This window comes from Dipodomys merriami, unplaced genomic scaffold (assembly GCF_024711535.1).
Source record: "Dipodomys merriami isolate MVZ:Mamm:240054 unplaced genomic scaffold, mDipMer1.0.p SCAF_3, whole genome shotgun sequence".
In the NCBI taxonomy this organism is placed as follows: domain Eukaryota; kingdom Metazoa; phylum Chordata; class Mammalia; order Rodentia; family Heteromyidae; genus Dipodomys; species Dipodomys merriami.
Window position 1 is genome coordinate 60,592,881 of NW_027204492.1, and position 13,316 is coordinate 60,606,196.

At 38.9% G+C, this 13,316-nt stretch overlaps 1 pseudogene; it reads left to right on the top strand.

The window, feature by feature from the left end:
• The first annotated feature begins 6,622 nt into the window (after window positions 1-6,622).
• Window positions 6,623-10,333, top strand: LOC138839815 (xylulose kinase-like; annotated as a pseudogene).
• The last annotated feature ends 2,983 nt before the right edge of the window (window positions 10,334-13,316 follow it).

The following is a 13,316-nucleotide window of genomic DNA, read 5'->3' on the forward strand; positions in this document are numbered from 1 at the left end:
TTGTTTCAATTTTTCTTTGTTGTGGAAGGTTTTTTTTTTTTTTTACTTTCCATTATAAAGGAGAGTGTAAGTGGGTACAGTATTCTTGGCTGAGTGGTGTTTGTCTTTAGGACATGGCACACACCATCCCAGGCTCTTCTTGCTTTCATGGTCTCCACTGAGAAATCTGAAGTTATTCTAATTAGTTTCCTTTTATAGGTGATTGATCTTTTCTCCCTGACAGGTTTAAGGATCCTTTCCTTGGTCTCTATTGATCTTATGGGGATTACATGTGAGAGTGGGATGACCTGTTCTGGTCTGGTCCATTTGGAGTTCTAAACACTTCTTGTATCTGAATGGGCCTATCTTTTTGCATATTTGGGCTGTTCTCTGCTAGGATCCTGTTAAATAAATTTCCTAAAACTTTCACTTCTGTCTCTAGGCCTTGCTGTACACTCATTCGCCTTAAATTAGGCCTTCTAATGGTGTCTTCTAAATGTTGATTAGATGTATCATAATTCTTAGATTTGTCTTGAATACTTGTCTGTTCTTTCTCTGCAATGTGTAGGCTGTCATCAGTCCCAGAGAATCCATCTTCTGTAAGGTCTAATCTACTGTCAAGGCTTTCTACTTTGTTTTTTATTTCCTTTCATTTTAATTGGTCAGATCTGAGGGTTCAAATACTTTGTTGGAACTTTGTTTTAGATCTTGTATGGGCTTCTTTACCTCCTTAATTTGATTTTCAGTGTTCTCTCTCAAATCCCTTACTTGAGTGGTTATAAATTCATTAGACTTCCTTTCCTTCTGTTGGACATTATTTAACATTCCCTTTGTGGACTCCATGGATTCCTCCAGCTTTCTGTTTGTGGATTCAATGAATATCTCTAATCTTTTGTCATTTTCATCTTGCTCATGCAATTCTTCTATTAATCTTTGATTATCCTCCTTGCTCTCTCAAAATTCCTCTATTAACATTTGGTTAGCCTAATCAAACTCATGCATTTCCTCATCACAGTCACACAGAGCTCTTTGCAGGCTTTCAATCTTTTCATTTAGCATCTTTACCAGTAGTGTTTGTAGAACATTTTGGGAGCTCTTATCTGGATTATTCATTAACTGTTCTGTTGCCTGATTATCATGAGTGGGAGTTGAGATACCTTGACTGGCCAGTTTTCTTGTATTGCTACATCTTTCTCTGCCCATTTGGGTTTGAAAGCAAAACAAATTCCACACTACAGCACTATTTTATGGCAAGATTAACTTAGAGCCCTGTAGTTGCACAGATTGTTTGACGTAGTCAAAATGTCTGCAGCTACTATCTGGTTCAACAACAAACAACTAGGGATCAATGGACTAAGAAAATTAAAGAAGGAGTCAGTAGACCAGAAATTAATAGGTTTAGAGAGAATTGTGAGGAGAAAATAAGATCAGAGGAATATGGGGAGGGAAAGAGAGAGAGGGAATATAACTAAGAGCTAAATTTAGAGAGAGGAAAAAGAGTAGGAAGGGAGAATAGAGATAAGAAGAAAATGAAACAACAAATTTAAAAATGAAACACTTAAAAAGTATATAAATATAAGGAAATAATATGACAAAGGAGTTAAGGCTGCTAGTTTGTGAATGAGTAATCCATATCTGAATTAAGTATGCACACAATGAAGGATGAGGTCTAGTAATAGAAGAGGGGTATGCATCTGGGATGAACAGAACAGCAATTAAATAAAGAAAAAAAACCCCACAAACATGACCAAAGGGTAAAAGAGTAAAAAGAGTATTAAAAAAACTAAAATAGGAAGTGGTGCTGTGGCTCAAGCGGTAGAGCATTCTCCTTGAACTGAAGAGCTGAGGGACAATGCTCTGCCCGAGTTCAAGCCCCATGACCAACTGAAAAATAAAAAAATTTAAAAAATTAAAAAATTAAAAAACTAAAATAAAAATGATGAAAAAACCAATTTTTATAAAAATTTAAAAATTAGGTAGAAAAAAGAATTCTTTGATTTTTTTTTTTTTTGGCGGGGGAGCAGGGATCCTGTGTCTCCCCTGTGTCCCTAACCAGTTTCTTGGTGGAGTCTCTGATTTGCCTGTGGTGTTTGGTTTTTCCTGTGGCTTAGTTGGTCTCTTAACTCAGTTTGTTTGAGCAGGCAGAACGAAGCTCTGCCTTACTGGTGACCTTATGACCCTTTGGATGTCACAAATGAGGGACATGGCTGTTTCCTCTAGTTTGGAGTTGCTGTGAGGGAGCTAGGTTGTGGGTAGGGTTGAGGTCTATCAACAATCATTAGCTTTTCAATGAGGGGCTAGCTCCTGAGACACTCATGTAGCCCAGCCTGGAGTGATTCTCAGGATTCATAGTTTATGCATTTTCCAATTGTTTTTCTTTTACCCTCCTGTGGCTGGAATTGCTGTCTATGCTACAGAGGCTTGGAGTTGCCTCTGGCTCTGTTTTCCCAGTGAAGAAAGTCCCCTGCCTTGGGTAAAGCCTCCTCTGCCTGGGAAGGGCAACTTTCTCTTGGGGTGGAGCTGAGCCCTGCAGGTCAGGTTCCTGTGACCTGGTGAATGGCTCCCATTGTCTTCTTCAAAGGCCTGAGCTACATGCTAGCTGCTCTGTCTCGGTCTTTGTCAGTATAAAAAATGGAGTTCTTGTACATCTCATTGTTGGGGGGGAGGGAAGAGTTGGGGAGATGGGGATGGAAGTGATGATAGTGGGAAAACAAAGGAGGAGGTAACAATGCTCAATAAGAAATATACTCATTACCTTAATCATGTAACTGTAACCCCTCTGGACAGTATCTTTAAAATAAAAAATATATACAAAAAATGGAATTCTTCTCTGGTGGTTAGGGAGGATTTACCTTCCTACCGCTGCTCTGTAAGAAGACAATTTAGCTTGCATTTTCATCATTCTAACTAGTCTCATGACCCCCTTCCACTTCATCTTTGAGTTTGCTATGTTATCTCCCCACTTATAAACTTGGAATTATTACAATAGTACTGCTCCCTCAATCTCCACGTTATTCTTACTGTGGTTAAGAAGTTTCCCTTAAAACTCAAAGGTACACCACAGATTCTAAATTCATCTAAAAACACTCAAACAGGAGCAGTGAATCTTCTTATTTAGAATTTAACACAAACACAAAACTATGCATTACCATCTACAATAATCTGCAAAACCAAACTTTCTCCTGATGTGAAAAAAATTCCTACAGAGTCTTGAGCCTTGAAATTGAATATTTACCCACTGAGACCTACCCTGCCAGTATATGCAACATCATGCAGTCATCTCCCATCTTAATGAAGCTACAGAAACCATAAACTGAAAGCATTCAGAAGTCTGAATCTCCACAAACCAGTGCCCAGATGTGTAATATTCAGAGAAAGATCATGAAGTTTATGAATAAACCAAGCAGCATATCAACCTCAAAACTCATTAACAACATACAATAAAAGAATTAAGTGAAAATGAAGAGAAAGAAATGTCAGTGAGCCCACTAAACCATAATAATTAAGGGAACATGTATTTTTAAAAACTAGTTGGATTCCAAGAGATACTAGAAAAACAACAAGATAAATCACATAAGAAAATATAAACAGCTAAATGGACTAAAGAAGGCAATGTAGGATGTGAGAGTGGAATTGAATAAAAAGTTGGAAACCATGAAAACTAAAACTAAAACAAAAATTGTGCAAATTAAAAGCTCAACTGCCCAAATAAAAATCTCAGGTGAAAACCTATGTAATAAATCAAAGTGAAAAGCAAGGCATCAGAGAGTTTTAATGTAGTAGAGAAACTGGAATAGGCAAGACGTTGAAAAAAGATTTAGAAGATACTAATGGTTTAAAAAAGAAGAAAATATTAATAGGACATACAAGTCCTTTTGATCGCTGTCCAAAGATCAAATTTATGTTTAGGGATGGATGAGGAAAAGAAACAAAACTAAAGTCATTGAAAACCAAATCAATAAAATATTGGCAGAAAACTTTGCTAATCTTGATGGAGGAATATAGAGCTCTTAAGCAAACAGTACCAGAAAAAAATATCCCAAGATACAGTATTGTAAAATACTAAATATACAGAATAAAGAAAGAATATTGAAAGTAGCAAAAGAAAAGGAGCACAAGAACTACAATCTCAGGCCCCTTAGAATAACAGCTGATTTCTCAATTTGTATTCTGCAAATACTAAATGCAAGGAGGAAATAGAAAGGTATAATTCAACTACTGAAGGAAAATAATTGCCAACCTAGACTACTGTATTCAGGGAAGCTATTTAATGAAGATTTAATGGAGAAATAAAAACCTTCCATGACAAGCAAAACCTAAAGGAATTCAAGAACACTTAACCAGCATTAACAAATGTGAGTAAGGATATGTAGAAGGAGAAACTTCATTAAAGTTAGAACTATTATATCATCCAACTACCACAGAGGTAGGTACAATTCCAAAGGGATTGAAGTTACTAGATATTTATAATTCCATATTTATTGTAGCACTCTTAATAATAGTTAAGATATCGCATCATTCATGATGTCCATCAATAAATGAATGTGTACAGAAAATATTGAGAATGGTAAGATGCTAGAAAAGAGGCACCTAGTCTTTAGTCCTCATATTTTTTTTCACAAAGAAGCACCAAAGAAAGAAGTCTATAGCTGCATGTTGTTTGGCAAGTGGCTGCACAAGAGTAGTGGACACCAGTAGCAAAAAAGAGAAATCTTGTTAAGTCCAGACATCTGGAATACCATCATAGCAACAAATAAAATATCTCAGCTCTGAGCAATAATTTCAAGTTCCACTGGTGAAAATTGGACATCTCCTATCTGCAGGAGTAAAGATTAAAGACAGTGACTGTAAATTTAATTATTTCAGACACTAGCAATTTCTAGCTATTGGAAGTGTTCACAGTCCTTTCATTTATGTATTCTAAGTAGATAAGAAGTTTGAAATCAGCAAAGTGATGTGGCTTGTGTAAAAGAATTTACTTCATTTCCCCATAAGCCTCCAGGATGCTATAACCAGGACACTTATTCAGCAGAGAATTATTGTGTGAATTCAGACTGCTCTAGATGTCAGAAATCTCTGAATATTCCAATGTCTGAGAACACTTAGATATTCCATTGGACAAGATAGTTGCTTCAAAGACATTTGGCTCAGTTGACTGACTATGACTCAAATATTGTGGATAGAGCTACATTGTGAAATGAATACAAGTGGAAGATTTTATTCTTGGGAACCAAAAAATTGTATAGCTTGTTGCTTGAAAATTGAGGTATGGCCTACTACATGTGATTCTATATTAGTGCTAGTAGAAAATATGCTTGTTCTTTCCTTCACTCCAGCATCTCTTCTGCAGACTAATGTTTACTTGTCTATTACTAATAAGGAGGATAAATAATTCTGAGGTTGCAATGTCTTCAAACCCATAGAAACATGCTCTATCTATGATTAACAGAATTGGCATCATATTTCCATGCATTGTCTTACCTGAACCTCTGTAAGCAAATTCCAGAGAAGAAACATCTAAAACTGGCTGTGATCTTTGTTCCCTGGCTATTGCATGAGATAAAATTTCACCAAGTTTCAAGAACAAAACACTCTAATGTGATACCTAGCAGAAATTACAATGAAATAATGAAGTAACAGGTCTCTACTACTTTTCTATTCCCAGGTATGTCCAGTGAGGAGAGAAGGCCCACAGTAACAACAGAAAGAAATAACAATTTTTTTCTTCCACCTCACCTTCATGGTCTCCCACCAATTGACTGATTATGATAATGGTTAAGTATAATAATTACTTTATCACTGAGAACTGTTGTTCTACAAAATCTATATATAGAGGGTGAACAAACATTCTTTAGGAAAAACATACTTGCAAACTGGGTACCAAGCCCACTCCCTCTTTGGATGGCATACAGCCATTTGAGGCAGGACATGGCCATGCTCTAAGCTTCTGGCCACCTTAGAGGTACTGTCAGGAGGCCACTATCACAGCCTTGGATGAGCTGCTTTTATAAAAAAAATAATTTACCATTTAGTTTTATTACTCAAAAAACATATCCAAGGCCTTGTGCACAGTTCTGAGTTGACTTGTCCTGCGACATTCCATGAACCTGTACTTGCGACACTTCATATCACATGTCCTTAACTCATAGTAGCTTTTCAGTCCTCACAACAACCCTGTGAAGTCGATGGCACCACCTTTCTTCCCCTGCTGACCCATGACACATATGGGGAAGATGAAGCACACATTAAACAAAGTGCAAGACACATGACAAATTCAGGCTCTGCATGGAGTATGAACATAGAGATTCCTGAGAGGCACTGGTCTCTCCCTATTTTGTGATACCCCTTAAGCAGGAGCTCAAGAACTTAAAACTTCATATGGTCCAATGCCCTTGCAAACAAGTCTTTTCATGGGGTCTGCAGAGAGCTGAGGTCCTATTTGGGCTGAGGCAGGGATGGTCACCTTGGCAGCCCACTTCTCCTCAGAAGCCATGTGCAGGATTCCCTTAGCATGTCTCTAGCACAGAGGAAAATATCCTGAGTGGATTCCAACAGCTCATTAATGTTGAAGCCAAATCAGCTGCTTTTTACCATCATTTAGTGATCAGGGAAACAAACACTGGTACTCTTGTAGCCCAGAAACATGACCTTGGGCACTAGGAAAGATGATGGGATGGTGAAAGAAAAAGGTCAGAGCTCCCTCTGATCAGAAGTACAGAGCTTTGGCAGGGAAATCCAGCCCAAGAGAGGATACTGGAAAGATCATAAGTGGTCAGATTTTGGTGCTAACAAAGAAGCATCAAATCTAAAACCTCCAGAGGAAAAAGAAAGGAAACGGAAGTGGATTCACAATTCCACAGCCTCTGCACCTTGGCAAAAACAGCTGCTATTTTTCCACTTGAATTTTTAAATCTCTGCTTCTTTTTTGATCCTTAGATTTGTGTACCCAATGTATTAATGCTGGGAAAAAGGTCTCCAACTTTGTACCTGAAGGCTTAAAGTCTTGGAAAACTAGAGACACAGATACCTGCTATGCTGGGAGGACCCAATGGAGGTACCAAAAAAGACCTTCAGGCTCCTGGACAGTAAAGCCACAGTGAGGCCGCAGAGTACTCCATGAAGGAGATAGCACAGATCTTTAGTGAGACTGATATATAGCCCCATGCCTAAGCTGTCTAAATACCGCTCACCATCACAACTGGACTCTGTATCTGTACCAAATAACCTCCACAAACCCTGAAGCCACATGCTTAAAATCATGTTGAAAGATCACAAAATTTGTAGATTAAAAAAAGCAACACATAAACCTTAAAAACAATAACACAAGGGAGAACTTTAATGAGTGAAGTATAAAAGTGAAACAAAAGAAAACTCACTAAAAAATGATAAGAGATTCTTTACCTCTCTGTCTTCCAATCTCATCATAACTAATGCATGCTAAGTCCACTCTTCTTACTTGTGGCTTAGAGGAAGGAGGACTTTTGTTTGGAGGTCTCCGACCTCTGCCATCATGGGTAGTTTGTCAATGCTCAGCCTGCTCTGAGACTCTGCTCCACAATTCCTCTTCCTCTTTCAGGACTCAAAGTGACATACATATGCACAAAGACAGGCTGACCATCATCTCTCTGGTCTTGATGTAAGTCAAAGCCCTGAACATCATCTTGGAGATGATGCTCCCCAGTCCTAGCATTGTCTGGCACAGGGCATCAACAATGAAGCATATACTAGCAGGCTGGGACCATACTGGTTCTGAGCAATTTGTCAGCAGTCTGTTCATTATACTAGCATTTTCAGATGTGTTTCTCCATCACCTAATGCCCAGTGTGACTGGACTCCAGAATCAAAGCTCAGTGCCATCAGCTGGAGGATACCATGGATAGAGCACAGGCTCTCATATGTCTCAATGGCTCCTGTGCCTATGAACATTTTACAGGAAACCAGATAGCAAATATTTACCAGATGTACCCCACGGTACTCAAACATGGAGAGAATTACTATATTCAGTAGCTTGGCTGTTTCCATGTTCCTCAGCTCCTATTCCATTGACTACAGTAATGGTTCTGGAAAGAATTTGTTACAGATCCAGTACAAATTCTGGTCCTACCAAATGGGATTGCATGAAATTGCAGAGCTTCTGCATGGCAAAGGACATAGCTAGCAAGATCAATAGAAAGCCCACGGATTGGGAGAAGATCTTTACTAGCCATACATGGGTTTCATATCTAAAATATACCTGGAACTCAAAAAATTAAATCCCCCAACAACAAATCCTCAAAGAAACAACTGCCCAATAAATAAGTGGGCTAAAGACTTACAGAGAAACTTTTCTGAAGAGGAAAGAAGGATGGCCAATAGACACATGAAGAAATACTCAACCTCTCTAGTCATAAAAGATATGCAAATCAAAACAAGACTGAGATACCACCTCACCCCAGTTAGAATGGCTATAATCAAGAACTCTAATAACAACAGATGCTGGAGGGGATGTGGACAGAAGGGAACCCTACTTCAATGTTGGTGGGAGTGTAAACTTGTTCAACCACTTTGGAAAGTAGTATGGTGATTCCTCAAAAGGTTCCACATAGAGCTCCCCTATGACCCAGCAATCCCACTTTTGGGCATTTACCCAAATGATCACAAACAAGAACATACTAAAGCTACCAGCACAACTATGTTTATTGCAGCATTATTTACCAAAGGTAAGATATGGAACCAACCCAGGTGCCCCTCAGTAGATGAATGGATCAAGAAAATGTGGTATATATACACAACAGAATTCTATGCCTCCATCAGAAACAATGACATAGCCCCATTTGTTAGGAAATGGAAAGACTTGGAAAAAATTATATTAAGTGAAGTAAGCCAGGCCCAAAGAAACATAGGTCTCACGGTTTCCCTTATTTGCAATAACTAGTATATGTCTGAGACAAGCAGAAAAGGTCAGATAAGTTGATGTTAGGCAAAATGAACCCCAAGATAAGGACATAGTGGTTTGTTCTTGCGATTGTTTCTAACATATTTATAAGATGATTTCTTTGTTGATTTGTATGTCCCTCCCCCATGGTATAACCCCTGTTTTCATTGTATTTAATGTTGGTATAATTTGTGGAGGGGAAGGGCAAACACAAACCGTTTAAATAGGGATACAGTTGGACCCATTGCAACAATGAGATGTACAAGACATTATGTTGAAAAATGAACTTTACATATTTTGCCAGGGGTGGGGGGGGTGGGAGATGGGAAGGGATGGGGAGGGGAAACAAAGGAGGAGGCAGGAATCCTTGATAAGAAATGTACTCATTACCTTGCCCATGTTATTGTAACCCCTCTGTATGGTATTTTCATAATAAAAATTTAAAAAATTCTGGTCCCAGGAATGCCTTGGCATCTGTGCTCTTCACTTAGAACAGAAGCTTGGTCCACCAGTACCCCCATGCTTAGTTCTGGGATCCATTTATTCCTATTATGTCCGCTTCTATGGATGTTCTCCAGAATGTAAAATGGTGGATTTCACTGGTGACAACTCAGCATCACTGGCAGGAATGATGCTGGAGAAAGATGACATTGTAGTCACCCTGAGTACCAGAGACACTCTTCCCTGGCTTCAGAAACCCACACCTGCCTTAGAGGGTCACATCTTATACAAACCAATTGATCCTTACCACTGCATGGCACTTGATTTTTTTGTGATAGTAGGGCTTGGACTCGGGGCCTGGGCACTGTCTCTGAGCTCTTGTGCTCAAGGCAAGTTCTCTACCTCTTTGAGCCGTAGCACCACTTCTGGGTTTTGAATGGTTAATTGGAGATAAGTGTCTCACAGAGAACTTTTCTGCCCAGGCTGGCTTTGAACTATTATCTCAGATGTTACACTCCTGAATAGCTAGGATTACAGGTGTGAACCACCAGCCCCTGGCTACATGATACTTCTGTGTTTGAAAAATGGCTCCCTTGTGACAAAGAAGATTCGAGATGACTCAGTTTCTTGCTCCTATAGTGAGTTATCTAAAGCCCTACAGTCAGTCCACAGAGGGGAAATGGTAAAAACTGAGGTTTGCATTTTGATGTAATGGAAATCACTGCTGAAGTTATTGAGTGTCATGTTTCATGCAGAAAACCATGAAGTGTCAGCATTCCCTGAGGATGTGGAAATTCAAGCCTTGATTGAAAAACAATTCATGGCCAAGAGTATTCATGCATAAAGCCTGGGCTTCTAAGCCATGTCTAGAACAAAAAAAAATTAGCCACTGGAGGGTCATCAAACAATATAGACATTTTACAGGTGCTTGCAAATGTGGTTGGTGCTTCTGCTTGTATCATACACACTGCCAACTTGGCCCGCATGTTCTATACATAGCAAGATTTTCATAGCCTTGCAGTGTGGCAAATTTGCCTTTTTCAGAAGTTGTGAATTTAGCTCCAAATCTCAGACTGGTTGCTACTTCAGGCCTGGGGCCCACATAGGTCTATCAGGCCCTCTTTCCTCAGTATGCCAAGCTAGAACAGAGAATCTTGTGCCAGACATGGGAGTCTCTGAGATAAATTCTGCATGGTGCAGGCACTCCTGTATCCATTGCCTACCTCGACTCACTTGATACCATTTGGACATGAGTGCCTGGACAACAAGGACCCACTATCCTGTTCTGAGCATCTCTGTTCATCATGCCAATTCCTCCAAGTGCTTCTGTTCTGTCCTGGGCCATCCTAAAGACATGCATGTCCTTGTTCCTGAAGATACTTGGGCTAATTGTGCTACAGATCAGGAAGACTTTTCCTCATTTCCTGTGTCACCCTACAAAGCAATATAACAACAAGTCTAGGATATGACTACTTAAGATTAAGACTTTGCCCCTTTCAAAGGCCAAATCCAGCCCGGTGCCAGCACCTCATACCTGAAATTTTAGCTAATCAGGAAGGTGAGATCTGAGGATTGCTGTTCCAAGCCAACCCTGTCAGGGAAAGCCTATGAGATTCTTTTTTTTTTTTAATTTAATTTAATTTTATTTGAGAACATACTGTACAGAGGGGTTACAATTACATTGGCAGGATAATGCATACATTTCTTACCAAGCATTGCAGCCTCCTCCTTTGTTTACCCTTCACCTCCCTTCCCAGCCTCCCCCTCCCCCCCACCCATTCATACCCCCCTCCCCCCCCCACACCGACATTGTAAAGCTTGCTTTGACATGACATTTTGTAATTCTCCTTGTTGCAACAGGTCCACCTGAATCCTTAAACGACTTGTTTGTCCCCATCTCCTCCACATGTTATACTGACATCAAATAAAGTGAAAGCGGGGGTTACACTGTGGGGGAGGGACATACAAAGAAACAAAGAAATAATCTTATAAATGCATTAGAAACACATGCATGAAAGAAACGAAAACATTAAAATACATATTTAAGGGTTCGTTTTCCTAACATCACATTATCTGACCTTTTCCGCTTGACTCATACCTATACTAGATATTGCAAATAAGGGAAACCATGGGACCTATGTTTCTTTGGGCCTGGCTTACTTCACTTAATATAATTTTTTCCAAGCCTTTCCATTTCCTAACAAATGGGGAAATGTCATTCTTTCTGATGGAGGCATAGAATTCCATTGTGTATATATACCACATTTTCTTGATCCATTCATCTACTGAGGGGCATCTGGGTTGGTTCCATATCTTAGCTATGGTATGCTGCAATAAACATAGTTGTGCTGGTAGCTTTAGTGTGGTCTTGTTTGTATACATTTGGGTAAATGCCCAAAAGTGCGATTGCTGGATCATAGGGGAGATCTATGTGAAGTCTTTTGAGGAACCTCCATACTGCTTTCCAAAGTGGTTGAACAAGTTTACATTCCCACCAACAATGAAGTAAGGTTCCTTTCTGTCCACATCCCCTCCAGCATCTGTTGTTGTTAGAGTTCTTGATTTTTGCTGTTCTAACTGGAGTGAGGTGATATCTCAATGTTGTTTTGATTTGCATTTCTTTTATGGCTAGGGATGTTGAACATTTCTTCATGTGTCTATTGGCCATCCTTCTTTCTTCTTCAGAGAAGCTTCTCTTTAAGTCTTTCGCCCACTTATTTATTGGGCAGTTAACCGCCTATGAGATTCTTTACCTCCAACAAACCACCAAAAAAACAGAAGTAGAGGTGTGGTTCAAGTTTAATCTCCAGAGATTAAAACAGCCTGAATAGGATGATGACCTTGGGCAGCTTGGGGTAAGGGGAAGCGGAAGGAAGAAGCAAGAAGCAACTGAAAGCAACACATCAAATACAACAGCTTAGTTAAAGATTCAGAAGAAATTTGGATACTGGTGCCTCACTTATAATCCTAGTTACTCAGGAGGCCAAGTACTGAGGATAGTGGTTCAAAGCTAGCCTGAGTAGGAAAATCCATTTGACAAGATTGAATCATTTGTCTTCTGCAAGAAACATCTCATTGTCAAAGATAAATACAAATTCCCAGTGAAGTGATGGAAGAATCTAAATATGTATTCTTTCTGATATTTTCTGTCTTATCACAATACAATTAAACTAAAATTTAACAGCAAAAGATACTACAGACAATATCAAACACAGGAGGACTAAGCAACACACTGTTGAATAATAGCTTGGTCACTCAAAAAATCATGGGAGAAATAAGAAAGTTCCTGCAATGTGAAAGCAAAAGCATATCCTAGCAGAATCTGTGGAATACAACAAAAGCAGAGGAAAGTTCATAACTTTAAGTGCCTACAGAAAGAAAACAGAAATTGTTCAAGTAAATAACCTCATGATGCAACCAAAACTTCTAGATAAATAGGAACAAATCTCCCAGAGACAGTAAAGACTGGCTCAGAAATCAATGAATACGAGACTAAAAAAACTACATATAGAATGAAAGAAACCAATAAGTTGGTTATTTGAAGTAAAGTTAACAAACCCCTAGCTCATTTGAGAAAGAAGAAAAAGATTCCAGAGACCTAAATCTAAATTAGAAGTGAAAAGCAACAAATATATAAGAAATGTAAAAGATTATGAGGGATTATTTTAAGAACCAATACTTCAGGAACAAAAGGTGAACAAATGCAACAGTGGTACTCACTAGACAGTATGTTGGAAATGAACCGTATAACTTGTGGGTGGGGATGGTAAGGAAAAACTGGGCAAAAGCGAGGGAAGAGGTGACATTGTCCAAAAAGAATGTACTTATTACCTGACTTATGAAATTGTATTCTCTCTGTATATCACATTTACAATGCAAAATTAAAATTAAAAAATCCCAAGAGCAACAAAAAAGCTATACTCAAATAAGATAGAAAATCTAGAAGAAATGGAAAATTCCTGGAGGAATATGAGCTGCCTAA